The sequence below is a fragment of the Rattus norvegicus genome, chromosome 15 (genome assembly GCF_036323735.1).
Source record: "Rattus norvegicus strain BN/NHsdMcwi chromosome 15, GRCr8, whole genome shotgun sequence".
Classification (NCBI taxonomy): domain Eukaryota; kingdom Metazoa; phylum Chordata; class Mammalia; order Rodentia; family Muridae; genus Rattus; species Rattus norvegicus.
Window position 1 is genome coordinate 22,174,190 of NC_086033.1, and position 15,701 is coordinate 22,189,890.

The 15,701-nt window shown below is 45.4% G+C and overlaps 1 long non-coding RNA gene across 1 annotated transcript; it reads right to left on the bottom strand.

Annotated features, from left to right (window-relative positions):
* Positions 1-220: 220 nt before the first annotated feature.
* LOC120096951 (uncharacterized) lies at positions 221-12,189 on the bottom strand. Its single transcript, XR_005493909.2, has 3 exons — positions 12,068-12,189; positions 10,471-10,570; positions 221-4,736 (listed from the first exon to the last, which is right to left on the bottom strand). It is a non-coding gene; the product is annotated as an uncharacterized LOC120096951 (long non-coding RNA).
* Positions 12,190-15,701: the final 3,512 nt, after the last annotated feature.

Genomic DNA, 15,701 nt, shown 5'->3' on the forward strand with positions numbered 1-15,701 from the left:
GTCTGTTCCTTATCAGCAAGCCAATATAACAATTTTTTTTTCTATTCTTTTTTTCGGAGCTGGGGACCAAACCCAGGGCCTTGCGCTTGCTAGGCAAGTGCTCTACCACTGAGCCAAATCCCCAACCCCCAATATAACAATTTTAAACATATACTTTGTAATATATATTCTTTGCTTTAACGATCCTAATCCAATAGAGAACCAGACTCACGTGCATGACTGTTGGCAATGCCGAGATGATAAGGAATTGTAGGGAAACTATCATGACCGTTTATTTTCAAAAAAAAAGAAAAGAAAACCTTTCAGAGGCCATTCAAAAGGTAGGTTCCAGACCAGAGAAATGGATTTAAGGAAAAAAGACTTAGCACGAGTTTTCAGAGAATCAGCAGGCCACGATGTTTACAAGTAGTCAATCCTTTCCCCAAAGTATTAAGCATACATGTTAACATTGCAATGTGCTCTGTGGTGTTGCCTTCAAGTCCAGGCGGCGTAGGAGAGGCTGACCCAGAACACTGCATCTCCTCACAGAATCAGAGAATACATGGCAGCTTGGACAAAAATGGCAGAAACCAGCCCGGTGTCTAAAGCTGAGAGAGAACTCCACCCCAACGTTTCAACAGTTATGTCTGACAATCACCGCGAAGCTTGGAAGATAAGAACATTTATCAAGATCATGGTCACCAGTGGTCACCAGTCCGGGATAGTCTCAGTGGCTCCTGGTCCCAACTCCATGCCCTAAGTACTAGATGTCTAAAATGGTTACATAGACATTGTTCCACTGACGTCTGAAAGAAAACACTCACTTGTTCTCCAAAAGAAAACACGCACTGTATTTCAGGAAAATGGCACTGAATGAATGGAACGAAATTGTTAATTTGGGAAGCTGTAAAAATACGGCCCCGCCCCTCCGAAGGCAGCTGTTCCTTCACGTGACAGCCAACCTCAGGCTCCGCCTCCCCTCTGCTCTCCCGGGTGCAGCCGAAGCAGGAGGTTTTAGGGCACAAGGTGCTCCATTTAACAGCTGATCTGCTGGGACAAGAAGTTAATTTCTAGCTTTGAGATGGTTTCTGGTAATTGTAGGTAATTTAAAATATAATTGCAATTTAGTTGAGGGGGGAAAAAAACCCTCTCTGCCGTGTTTATGCTCCTCACTCTAATTTAAGGTCTAGAAGGTTGACTGAGCTGCACTTCAATACACGCCCACTTCGCATCTTCCTGATTTCACCACCAGTGATTATAGAGCCCCAGCAAACCTCAGTCTGCGTTACAAGGCACACAGACGCAGCCAAGCTCCGATACAAAGTGTCACCTCGTTGGCCAGGCTGACAGGTTTGGGATTCTCAAATAGACAAAGGAAAGAACAAAGGTCCAAACTGAAGAAGTCGTTTGTTTATTTATGTTTACCTTTTAAAAAGATTTCTTTTTACCGTGAAATATGTGTGCATGTGTGTATCTGTGTGTGGGTATGTAAGTATGGATGTCCAGGGAGTTACTGGCTGAAAGCTCTCCCTTGTGGGTGCAGGGAATCAAACTCAAGTTCCCCAAGGACAGCAGGTACTCTTTAATTTCAGAGCCATCTCTCCAGCCCAGTTTCAAACTTAAAAACAACAAAAAAGTTCCCTCCAGTGCCATTCAGTGCTAACACCACCTTTATCCATTCCCAGAACTTGGTCTCCACTCCAAACAGAATTCTGTGGGGTATGGTATTATGCAACACTCTGCTACTCTCCTTGGCAATCAATATTCTGTTTCTAGGACTTTGATTATTTAAATTTTTCACTTGAGTAAGGCCAGGATTTGTCCTTTTGTACCTGGCTTAGCTCTCTTAGCTCATGCATTTCTAATAAAATGACACCCCCGCACCCCTTTAACAGCTGGCCCTTTAAAAATATAGTCTTATCTCGTTACAGGGCCATGCCTTTATTAGTTGCCATAGTGGAGTACAACTTTTTCTTGTTGGGAAATGAACTTAGGACATGGTTCCCCTAAGAGCTAGGTCAATGTCAACATAAAAATAAAATAAAAAAGTAAAGTAAAATAAAATGAAATAAAATAGCCAAGAACAGGCTGAGGTGAGGTTGAAGCTAGCAGCAGAGTTCAGGGCTCCCAGGGAGAAGTTACTTTTCAGACCTGGCCCTTTGAAGCCGCGCATGCTCCGCCCACCAGCTCCCCCACATCCTCCTGGGGCTTCTATTTGAGAGTCAGCTGCTTGCAGTTTGCCTGCCCTAATTCTCAAAGTTTCCTAAAGCTAAAATGCTGTTTTAAAAATCTGGCTCCCTCAGTTTGGCTACAGGGAGGCTGAGTGGATGGTTTTTGTAAATGAACAAGGTAGGTCACGTGGCTCAGATTAGGTTTGTTTTTTTTCCTTCTTTTTTAGAAATCAGCTTTCAAAACCCATCAATCATGTCTAAAGTGAGCACTTCTGTTTTATCCCACAAGTATTGAAGGACAGGAAGTGAGAAAGGCATTGGCATTTCCCCTGTAGTATTTTAGGACGTATACAGTTAACCTGGAATACCTTTCGAGAACTGCAAGAATAGTCATGAACTGTTTATCTGACTTTGGACACGTTATTCAAGATGTTGAGCCTCGGGGACCTGGGAGACACCTGGAGAGATAGTGTTTGCCTTAGAAACATTTTGACCTGAGTTCAAGACCACACACCAAGTGTGGTGGCAAGGACCTGTGATGTAAGTGCTAGGGAAATAAAGACAAATGGATCCCCAGAGCTTACCTGGAAGGCACAACAAAACAAAACAACACCCGAAGTAGCTATTAACACAGAGAGAGGGGAGAGAGAGAGAGAGAGAGAGAGAGAGAGAGAGAGAGAGAGAGAGAGAGAGAGGTATGAGATAGAGGTTTGTCCGTTACTCAAGAAAAACTTGCATGGTAATGAGAGAGAAAGGATGAGATGGGGGAGGAGTCAAGGAGATGGGGGAGGAGTCAAGGAGACGGGGGAGGAGCCAAGGAAGGAAGTAGCTTTAGATAAAAGTCTGGTCATACAGACTGACACTAGGGACAGGGGTAGGTGTCCAGAATGGGGAAGCTTCCAAGCAGAAATCCTACCCATGGTTATCCCATGGGACATCCTAGATCATAAATGAGACAATTTTAGGACACTGAAACGTCTGTAGGAGTTCGTGGAAGAGGCAAAAATGGTCCTTTGCAACCGTCTTGTGTCCTCTGACTTAAAAATATTGGTATAATAGGTTCTCTTTAACTATGTCTTAGTAACGATTCATCCCAAATTACCCCACAGATTAAAGCAAAAGCATTATGGGAGGGGAGTATAGCCTATGGTAGATTGTCTGATTTGCATGGGATGTGTACCCTGGGTAGCTCTAAAAACTCTGCAAAAGAACGCACAAAACAGGGCTGGAGAGGTGGCTCAGTGGTTAAGAGCACTGACTGCTTTTCCAGAGGTCCTGAGTTCAAATCCCAGCAACCACATGGTGGCTTACAATCATCTAATGGGATCCGATGCCCTCTTCTGGTGTGTCTGAAGACAGTGACAGTGTAGTTATATGTAATAAATAAATAAATCTTAAAAAAAAAACCGCACAAAACAAATCACCATTACTTAATCATGATAAAAACTTGTGAGTCTCTGTATCTCTGTATCTCTGTCTCTCTCCGAGTGTGTGTGTGTGTGTGTGTGTGAGTGTGTGTGTGTGTGTGTATGTGTGTGTGTGTGTTTAGCTTGGTTTGTTGGTTTTGTTTGGAGGCAGTGGCTTACTTTATAGCCCAGGTTGACCCCAAATTATTAGACCTATCTGACCTTGAACTCCTGGCTATCCTCTTGCCTCAATCTTCCAAGTGCCAAGATTACAGGTATGAGCTATCATATCTGCCTTATGATGAATGACTTTGAAATCTTTGAAAAATGACCAGCCAAAGGCAATATTCCAACAGCCATTTCTTATGGCTTTCTAAATTGAGCTGTTTTCTAAGAACATCCTTGTGTTTCGGGTCTAATTTTGAAAAGACACAGCACTAGCACTTTAGAATGTCCTTCACGAAGCTGTTGGCAACTGGAGAAATGAAAGCCCTGCCTTCATTTCCATCTATCTGGACTGGCCATGCAAATCAGGAGAGATGTAGCAGGGGTGGGGCTTTGGCGACTGGCAGCCAGGACACTCACTCTGAGATTAACCTAAAAACAAGTAGTCTCTGTTCAAGCACTTGTAACTGCTTTCTAGGAACAATAAAGCAATTTAGATAAGACAGCAATGGGTCCTTGCATATTTTGACTTCTTTGTAAAGATGTATTTATTTATGTATACGAGTGCCCTATTTACACATATGTCTACACAACAGAAGAGGACATCAGATCCCATTACAGATGCTTGTGAGCCAACATGTGGTTCCTGGGAATTGAACTTAGGACCTCTGGGAGAGTAGCCAGTGATCTTCACCACTGAACCATCTCTCTAGCCCCTTATTTTGTCTTCTTACGGTCTTGCCTTCAGGTGTCCCTATATGCAAAAGTTCACATTAGGCATCTTGTTACCAGGCCACTATCTGGGGACAATAGCTGTCAGGCTCCACACCGACAAGCCAAGAGACTCCATTTATAAGCAGCAGAACAGACAGAAACCCTGACTGAAGGAGAACGTTGTCTCATTGGCTCTGCCAGAGATGGGCTGGACACATCCACGCATCCTTTCTTCGGTCCTCCCTTGGTCTCTAGCAGTAGAGCAGTCAAGCCACCTGAACACACGATTTGGCACACAAGCCTAGCACAACACAAACGACAAAAGCATCACTTCTTTAGCATAAAATCCACATTAGACTCATGGCATTGATGGTCGCGGTGACTTCTCTTTTTTTTTTTTTTTTTTTTGGTTCTTTTTTTTTCGGAGCTGGGGACTGAACCCAGGGCCTTGCGCGTCCTAGGCAAGCGCTCTAACCACTGAGCTAAATCCCCAACCCCTGCGGTGGCTTCTCTTAAGTGCACATTTTTTTTTTAAATGAAACTTTTACTGCTGCCTTTGGGCTTCCTCTGGTTTTCCCCCAAATGCTCAAGATCGATAGGGGACCGAACATAAATCCGAGTCGGATGTAAACACCACCCTGGAGCAGAGCAGAGCCTCACTGGGAATGTCTACTGCTCCACTCCACCCACACACCCCAGCTTCCCCAGACTTTCCAGGTAGGGGGAACTCCCGAATACACAATGAGTTTCCATCACTCCTCTTTTACCCTGGAGAGCTAAATTAGATACTCTGTTTCCCCTTCTTGTTTTGTTTTTCAAACATTACCAAGCCTCCACCCAGGCTTCCTCCTTAGATGCGCAATTCTCTCCAGGTTCCATTTGTCAATGAGATGTTTTCCTTGCGTGCTAAGTGGATTTTCCATTTTTTATCTATCTGATGAGAAGCCAGACGTAGAATTGTCACCTGTTTCTTAAAAAAAAAAGAAAAGTCCCCCCTTTCCATTCTGTTTTGTATTATTAGATCAGAATGAAGTTGAAAACTGCTTACATTTGAATGCAGAGAGGGCTGTAGTGGTATGCGTAAGCTCGGTCAGATTCAGATAGAGCTAAGGAAAAATGTTCTATTTGTGCTGCTCCTGTATGAATTAGTTCTGCCATCAGTATTATTCAGACGTTCACCTGTTTATTCTTTTGATTGGGTAGCCACCTTTATCTGCCATATGCTATCCTTTTCTCTAATGGAGTTAGTGCTCATTGAGTAAGGGATTTCTCGGAGCCAGCTCCTTGGTGCACACACCCGCAATCCCATTGCTTTGGGGAGAGGCAGAGACGGGAGGAGCATTTCCCTGAGATCTAGGCCAGCCCGAGCATAGAGCCAGATCCTGTCTTAAAACAAACTGAAAACAAGAAGATGAACAAAAAAGAAGTTGGGGAGGGGGACGTTGAAGGTTTTGCTGAGTTTGGCACAAGCTGGTCAGTGGGTCCTCTGTCAGGGGCACCTTCTAAAATTTCAGGCTCTGAAGCAATACTGGAAATAGCTCCTACTAGTCTCAGAAAGGACCTGCCTCACATCCAAGTAAGTGCCCTCCCTCTTGGTTCCCAAACAGAGGAGAGCTCCCTGGTGGACTCTTGGTTGCGTCTGAGGAGTATGGCAACCCAGGGCCGGGCAGGTGCGGGTGGACGAGCCTGAACACAGCTGAGGCCACCCAGCGATTGGGGTTTATCAAATTGACTGCTCTTAATCTGTTGGTTGGCCTGAATCTTTGGAATTTTTTTTCTCATCTATGACAGGGTCAAGTCTGGAGTCTCGGCATTTACATTTTCTAATTATTGTCAACCTTTCCCTTTCTAGTCTCCTTTTATCTAGAACATTCTACAGCATCTTTGTTTATGACATTGACATTGTCAAAGAACGCACTCCACACTCATCACTGATTGTAGTAAGATACTGGGTTGATTATTTTGGTTGTTTGTTTTGGTTTTGGTTTTGTTGTTGTTGTGGGGGGAGGGTTGTTTTTTGTTTGTTTGTTTGTTTGGGTTTTTGTCCTTTTAGTATGTCTGACAGTCCTTGTAGCTGGGCTAAGTTCTGCCTCTTGTGGCCCAGAACTGCATGGATCACTAGTGCTACAATCTTCTCTGGATATTGTGCCTGGACTGCACTGGCAATGCTTGTTTTGATGACTTAAGAGGTGTTCCACGTTCTCAATTACACAGTTGTCCTGTGCCCCCTTTTCTTTTGAAACACAGAAGCAGCCCATGGGAAGAGGAAGATACCCGAAGATGACCCAGATACCCTCAGTCTCATCGAACTTCCTGTAGAGGCAGCGTTTGGCCGATAAGTTTTGTCTGGGCCAGTCTTCGCTAGCATGATTGTAGCATTTCACTGACTGCATCCATTACACACTCAGCAGCCTGCTCTTGCTAATCACTGCTACTAGTTCCTTTATTGCTATTATTAATATGATGTATTATATAATTACATAATATATGTAATATAATATATATTATAGATATGTACTCCGGGGATCCTAGCAACTAATTCATTTATTACTTTCCATGTATTTTGATAGAGACTCAGGAGTTCATTTTTCCAGTGGCTCATAATTCATTGTTCTCTCCATTTCTTGTAGTCCTCACGTGTACATATCCTTATTTATGCAAAATGCCAGGGAAACGCATCTTCGTGTAGTTCAGCCATATCTGATCAAACTGTGCCCAGAGCTCTTCCTATTTGGGAGGATATTAGTACCCTGTGTTTGCGGCATATGTGGCTACACTTCCATACTTACAGATCATAGCACAGCAGACTAATGATCACAAGGGCTGTCTTGAGAGAAGGTGACTGGGGAGCAAATGCTTGAGAAAGTTAAATGTTCACTTCTGTAACCTTTACAAGTTTCAAATCAGTAGCAATTAAAGAAAAGCCGTTCTTGTAGAGCCTGCCCAGTTAACCCAGATCACTGTGGGACACAGGTGCTTTCCCGCCCATTGAGTGATCGCCATGACTTTGGCTCCTTTCGGCATGTAGGCTTTTGGGTGGGGCTGCAAGTTCTCAGCCCCGACTCCCCCGTTGTCATCTCCACCGCCAGTGTTAACAGTGTAACACCTTGGGGATACAGTGTAGCCCCATCCTTTCTACTCTTACTGTTGAGTTTACAAAGTAGCAAATGAGATGTTGGATACTAGAGCATCAGATCAGGTTCTTCTGTGTCTCAGTTTCATAGCTGCCTGTGTTTATGTGAGCAGTGATGGTTGATTGGGCCCATGATGCTATTTTGCATTCTACCATTGGATACTTCTCTTATTCAAACAGTCGTGAATAAATGACTATTGTAGGCTCAGCCATGAATCTTTATTGCCCCCGCCCCTCGAAAGGCTCATGGAATTCCCTGATAAAAGAGACAGAAAGACTGGAAGAACCAGAGGAGGATGAGGAGCTGAGCAGTGTGAAAAAGGAACTCTGTCTTCCAGCTACAACATGGCTGTCAAACTATTAAACCTTCGACAGCTTTGATTCCCAGCACTAGATCTATACAAAATTGAGCCTGTCAACATTCTGTCATGAAGGTGGGAAGGGCTCACAGGACCCCACCCTCCCTGAGTGTGTATAGGCAGTTAATGGTTAATAGAGGAAGAGTGACATTTTCTTCTGAGGCATTAAAAAAGAAAGTAAATCCTCTCCCATATTCTTATTAGTAGGCCTACTGAAACTCATGGGGACACCCACCCCCCCCACACACACACACATACCCCACACACCACACACACACACAATGTACATATACAGAGAGACACAAACATTCATACACACACACAAACACAATGACATATATAGAGACTCACACATAGACACAAACACACAAACACATAGACACAGACACACACCATGTACATGAACATGGAGGAAGACATAGAAGTAGTGATAGCTGAAAGGGGAGCCGTAGGAGTGGAGGGGGCAAGAGAGAAAAAGTAGCAGGTGGCTGAATATGACTCTTATACATTGTACACACGTATAAAAAGGTCATGATGAAACTTATGACTATGAATAACTGATGTAAAACCCTTCAGCACTCTCTGTACATACGAAGCATCTTGTAATTACTTCTTTTAAGAGAAACCCAAGCTAGCTCTCGTTGCATTCAGGAACCTTGCGATGCCTTGCTGTTCTGGTTAGCATGGAGCTTTTTAGAATTCATAACCCATAGGGAAGCTTCACAGACAATCACAAGCAGCCCCACATAAAATTCCTCCACTGGCATCCACAGGTATCCCGAGGGGTAGACCTCAAATTCCAATACCTACATGGCAATCCTATACTCATTCAAGAGGTGTATGGGGAGCCCTAAATATCACATCTCTGATAAGTCCCAGGGACATGCTGCACTGGCTGTTCCTGGACCCCACTAATGATAATGAGGCTCTGGGGGACAAGAGTCAGTCAGGTTTCCTTTCTTAGTAAGGCATCTATTATCATAATACACAGTCAGTGACAGTGAACTCACAGCAGCCCTTCAAACACAACGGCCAGGACAGCTCTGATAGAGCGTTAGGGAGCCCCAATTCAGCTGTGTCCAACATATAGATCTTCAGCTAGTCCCTGGTGGCCTCAAGGGTGGCAAGGGAGTGTGACGTTGCCACTTATTCCTCTGAGTTATTATACAGTAAAGACGTGTAGCTGGCAGTTGTAAATGCTTGTCTATGTTGTGATAAATGTTATAAAAAAATTTATCAGCCCGTGCTAGTGCCAGTTCCGTTGGGACACATGGCATCTGTGGGGTATTTTCATCTCAGTCAGCAAAGCGTCTCACCCATTAAGCTCACAATCTCCATCCCACGCTACCGCCAGCTACTATCTGAGCCCAGCAGCAGCCGCCCTCTTACAACTCTCTTGCTGTGGACTCTGTCCGCATTCCCAGCATCCTCCCCCATGTAGGGATAGACACAACTCCCAATAACCCATTAAAACCAAGACTCCATAAGCTTATAATTTAGCATTCAGATTTACATCTTAAATTCTCATTCCTCAAAACGCCCACACAATAAACACACAACCAATTGATACTCATACAAACTGCCCATCCGGATAAGACAAATTGCCCTATAAAATGAATCTCTTATGGAATATTCATAACTACCGGTGGCTCTTTAAGGCCACACAGATCTGGGTCGTCCTTCTCCCCCATCTTGGTTCTTCTCCTTCTTTCTCCTCTTTCCCATCTTACAAAAACTCTGTCCCTGCCTTTCTTTTTCGCTGCCCAATCACGGGCCTTGCCTTATCTTGTGCCTGCCCTCACCTGCATATAGACATCAATTCTATGTCTATTCTGTCCTGCCAACCGCATGGGATTGCCTGTTAACCCTCCCTCTACCTCAGGCATCTGCCTATGTGTGGATGCAGCCATGTGGCAGTTTCAGAATCTTCCTGGAGCCGGGGAGATGGCTCAGTGGGTAGGATCTCTGCCACAAGAGCGTACTGGCCTGGGTTCAAATCCTCAGCTGACTAACCATTTGTTTCCTCATGTATACCTATGATCCCAAGGCAGTAAGGAGTGGAGACAGGAGGATTGCCAAGGCTTGTTAGCTGCCAGCCTAACCAGATTCAATAGGAGACTCTGTCTCAAGAGAATGAGGGGGGCAGGAAAAGAGCCGGACTCCCAACAATCCTTCTCTGGCCCCTGAATGTGTATGCATGCCCCCTACCACACATATAAGGAGTGAATTTGATTAATTCAATAAGTCGCCATATACTATAGGCTATCCCCAGTAAGACTATATATTTACACAAAGCCACCTGTTTACCCTAGAGCAGAGTGAATTTATGAACTGGTTTCCTTTGATTGGAATTTGATTCATACTGGGTTAATAACATAGTATAAGTCCTATATGCATTAGCAACTCCCAGAAAGAGACAAGAACACAGCAGGCAACCTGACACTCCTGAGAGAGGGCACCTTGTTTGACTCACCCAGGACATGTAGCAAACATTTACTGAGTATCTCATACATGCAAAGTTTTTATGGTTGTCCTATACTTACAGTCTCGGGACCATCTGTGTTTCCTGGTACTATATCTGAAAGGCACAGCACGCCAGATATGCTCTCCTTCATGTAGCTCATGAATGTCTGTCTTCTGTAACTATAGCAAAAATGGTTAAGGTTTGACAACTTGTAAAGAAAGAAGGCTTATATTTAGCTTATATCTTTGGAGGCCACCAGTTCAATCCTCATAGCACTGGTCCTTGTGGGGACACACATTGTGACAGATAGCATCGGGGTCAGGATGTATGCAAAAGGAAGAGATTTCATGACCGGGATGAGAAGCCAGAGGATCACGATCAGGAGGCTAGTGAGGGCCCCACAAAAACTCTGTGAATTCCTTCTGAGGGTACGCTCTCTGTGATCTAAGGCCTCAGACTAAATCCTGCTACCTGGTAACAGTTCCATAATAATAACCAAGTTTCCAACACAGGAACTCTTAGGAGAACACAGTTAAGCCACATCCAATCCCAGCACAGGGTAAAAGAAAAAAAATGCTAAAAATATCGATTCTCTCATGACGGTTTTGGGGGTTTTAATGAGTTTTGTGCTTTGAAGCAGTATTCCGAAAGAGATAAAGATAATCTCTCCAAAGCTCAGAACTCAGTGAGGGATGTTGGTGGTACTACCTGAATGCTTCCTGCAAGCCTGGCTTGGATTAAGTGCTTCATGTGGCTTAAGTCATTTAAACCTTGCAGAAACCCTGTAATATCAGCATTATTAGCCTCGTTTTGCTAAAGGGGAAACTGAGACTTCAAAAGATAAAGCCGTCGCCAAGCCCCAGTTAGTAACGGTGGAGCCGAGGCTCAGCCCCGGGGCCTTCTAAAGAGTTGTGCACTGCTGTACCAAGGGCCCTCTCCAGAGTCCGTCCCCTCAGGCTTGTGGAGGCTGGACCTCTGCATTAACTCATACCAGCCTCGCTTTTGCAGAGATGTCTGGCGGTCAACGACTTTCTCAGGTCCCTGATGGAATCCTATACAGCCCCTGGCTTCTAGCAGGGACCTAATAGTTAAAAAGGACAAAAGCCTCTGGTCTCTCTAGCGCATGTCGAAAAGGAAATTATCTTCAAACTCCCATCTCTCTTTCACTATCGGCAGCCTACCCCATATTCAACTGCTTCTCTCTCTCGCGCATATGTATGTCGCGATGATTAATTCTGACTGTCAAGCGGATGGGATTTAGAAGTACCATAAAGTCAAGTCTCTGGGCACAGCTGTGAGAGATGCTGGCGAGGCGAACTGAGGTAGGAAGATGCATCCTAAATGCGGGCTGTACCGTTCCATGTGCTGGAAGTCCAGAATGGAGTAAAACGGAGAAATCACACCAAGCAAGCGGGCATCATTCTCAGCTTTCCGATGGGATGGCATGTGACCTAACATCCGCCACTCCTGTTGCCGCACCTCTCCTACCGTGATGGAGCACGGACCCTAGAACTGCGAGCCCCAACAAGACCTTAAGCTTGAGTTGCTTTGTCCGGTGTTTCGTTGCAGCCACGGGAAGCACGCACAAGCAACACGTGTGGCGCTGTGACGTGATTCACTTGCTCAATGTTTGTGCATTTGTTTTCCTTGTCTAGGACCTAAAGCTGCTCACCTACCTCTGAGAAAGGCCCCTTGTGTCGTCACACGCGCCCCACAAAGGCCAGTTGATTGCCCGCTCTCCTCTCGTCCAGATTAGATACGCGACCTCAACTTCAGCCAGGCAGACACTCCTGTCTAAAAACAAGAATGTGGGGTAAGTATGGGGGTTGGAGGGAATGCCATCCTGAGGACAGCGCTGGGGGAGGGGCAGCCATGGTGTCCTCAGATGTGATTAGGTGGCACTTTGACTGAGGTACCTCAGCAGAGTGCCCCAAACTGAGTATTGCCAAAGGACAAAAGTCGATTTGCTTCTAGACGCTAGAACATCTGAAGTTAAGATGGCCGGCCTATGTCCTCTCTGAAGGCTCAACCTCTTTTGCTCTTTGTAGTTTCTAGCAGTCAGTGTGCGCGTGGTAACGCCAATCTCTACCTCCGTCTCCTCATGACTGCCAGTCTCTGCTGCTTTTTCTTACAGACACCAGCCACTATGCTAGGAAGCCTGTGGCCACATTTTAACGAGGGCATAGAATAGCATCAAACACCCACTTTCCTCAGCCTCCACACCTTCATTGGTTCAGGTTGAAGGCTCAGTGTCGGGTGAGGAAGGGATAGCCCAACCCATAATTTGTGCGTTCATTACATTCCTCTCAGCTGTGAAAGTGTACCCGGCAGAAGATGCGTAAAGGAGGATTCATCTTGTTTCATGGTTTCAGAGGATTTCAGTGGCAAGAAAGATATGGATTCGGGAGGGGTTCTATCAGTGGCCAGCAGCTCTGTCAGTGGTTAGTGGTGGCCATGAAGCTGCTATTCCTTGTGCACTGGCCAACAGGGAAGCAGACACCGCTCACTAGAACAGGAAGTGAGTAAGCATCTTTAAAAGCCTACTCCAGAAAGCAGGTGTGGGGGCTCACACCTTTAATCCCAGCCCTCAGGAGGTAGAGGCAGGCAGAGCTCTGTGAGTTCGAGGCTAGCCTGGTTGACAAAGGGAGTCCAGGACAGCAAGAGCTAAATAGAGTAAACCCTGTTGGGAGTGTTGGGTGCTCCAAGTGACTTTCTTCTTCTGGCCGGGCTCTACCCACCAAAGACCCTACAGCCTTTAGAGAAACATCACAAACTGGGAACATTCCATGTTCAAACCATAACATACTGTGGCCCCGACAGTGTCCTGACCTCGCCATCTACCTCAGAGGTCTCAAAAGCAACCTATACTGTTTTCCTCACAAACCTTTTACTATGTAAATCAGCAGAATTTGTTTTTTTGGTTTTCCCTGCTGGTGGCTCATGAATTTTCTCTACTTCCTTAAGTTCCTTAGTGTTTCCATCCAGAGCTCAGTGGGAAGAGCAGAAAAGTGGGTTTCTACTGACAGTGACCCATGTTCCTCAAAGAATCAGGTCGAGATTCCTATCCTGCTTCCTCGATCCGACAGACTGAGGGAACAACGCCTCAGACCCATGTACAGGGCTTATGCCAAGGACTCGTGCTAACTGGTCTCAAACCTCATTACTGAAATGCAGGGGGAGCCTTTTGATGCCCGAGTTATGAGTTTGTTCTCAAGCTGTGTCACACTCTGGAGTAGAATCCTACTAATGTTTGCCTTTGGCTAAAGAGATGGTGTGAGGCCTCTTTGGAGGGAAGACCACACTGCTTGCCTCAGACCCTCTCGTCTGCACAATTTTCAGCAACTCATGACAGAACCACCAGAGGGGCTAACCAGGATTTCAATTGTGTTTGGTCTAAAGTTTCCAAAGCCTCATCAATGCTATTAGGAACAATAACAGTATGAAAGCGTTGCAGAGGAAATAAAACATTACGGGCTTCTAAGAAACGTGGTAATAGGAGCCAGCTGGGTTTACAAAGAAGAGTCTATGTCATCGGCTTCAAGGGAATAAAAACACATTTCAGATTTTTGAATAAGTCAGCCTCCCAAACGGCCATCAGGAGAAGAGCAGCAATGTTAATTTTGCATTTCTTGGCTTGGCTCCCTTTGGTAACTTTTCCCTTGCTACCTTAAGGCAATTAGCAGAGGGGTCTGACCCACATTAGTTCAGAACCACCTGAAGCTATCTTTGCTGTCTTTGGCAGTGAGTGTGTTTTAGGGTAAAGCCAGCCCTGGAAAGACAAACATGAGTGACACATACCAAGTCACTTCACCTGAGTGCCCCCCCCAGGCTGCCCCGTCCATTTGCCTCCCAAGCGCTTACAGCCCAGGAATTCTTTTTTTTCTTATTTTCTTAGGCTAGTTTGACCAGACTTCTAGTCTTATAAATGATAATGCACCACCAAATATCCAGATTTATATTGTCCTCTTGTCCCTGGGCTGCCATTGCTAAGAGAATATTATAATAATCGGAGCACAGATTTCGGTCGGGATGGTGGTTTCCGGATTTCTCTCATCCGATATTGGAAATGTGTACATATCTCGGAAGCCATATTTAGGTAAATTATTCACCAGGCTATGCAACCGTCTGACTGGAGTAGGACAGTCTTTCATCTGACCTGGCAGAATCCCTGTGCATCACTCTCTCCATACGGTGGCAACGTGAGAATTTACCTCCCTGAGTTAGAGCACTGTCTGGTCTCCCATCAAAGCTGGCCTGTCCCCATGCTTCAATATATCCCCACACCAGGGAACATGGCTCCCAGCTAAACTAAGCCCTTGATCCTCTCTTCTGCTTTACCCAACCCAGCCTTGCTGGATTCCCACAGGACTGGCCTGAACATCCTCACTTGTCACTTGTTTGTTTCATAAATACATGTAGGCACTCAACTATGTTTTAAACCCAGGAGCAGGCACTGGGAACCTAGCAATGAAGAACACAGAGACAGGCCTCTGGGGGAAGAGGGGTGTCTGTGATCTGCAAGGCTTTGGGATTGAGTTGGGGGCGGCAGGAAATGAAGAAACTGTAGACACACGAATAGAAAAGCTAGGATCCAGTAGGGCATGCAGAGCCAACCGGAAAGTTCAGTGAATTTATTATATACAAAATGAAGGAGGAGGCCGCTTACCTAATCTCGGTGGGGGAGGACAGTCCCAGGCTACAGTCATCCTGGAGGAGGGAACTGTGTTGATGCTTTCTTCACGGAGTGGTTTTAGCTGACAGTCAACTGTTTATTCACATCTGTCTTGGACCAAGGGAAGGTCTTGCTGTTCCCATGATCTGAGGCTTTGGGGTCTTTGACATGGCCACGCGCATGTCAACAACATGTATTAACTTAGGACCTTCGTTTTTGCTCCTTCTCTGACTCTATGACGCTTCTCCACTGGGAAGGCACTGGTGGGAAAAAGAGAAATTGTGGCATCAGGTAAGAGTAAACACTACAGAGAAAGAGTAAGAGGAATGTAAAAGGCGGGTGCACCAGGCAACTGATTGCTTCATACACATCGAGGTAGCAAGCTATGCAGCAAAAGCATGTCCAGCCAGGGGAACAGTACACTCAAAAGTTCAGAGCCAGGATAGCACCAAGGCCAGCCTAGCTGCTATGAGGGGAGGGCAACGATGTGGTGAATTAAGAGAAGGACTAAAAGCGAACGGGCTGGAGAATGTTTAGAATACTTGGCCATCTCACCACCAAAACTTGGAACTTTATTCTGAGCCAGAATTTAAAAGCTCTAGAAGGTGGTTCAATGCCTAAATTTGGCTTACATTTCT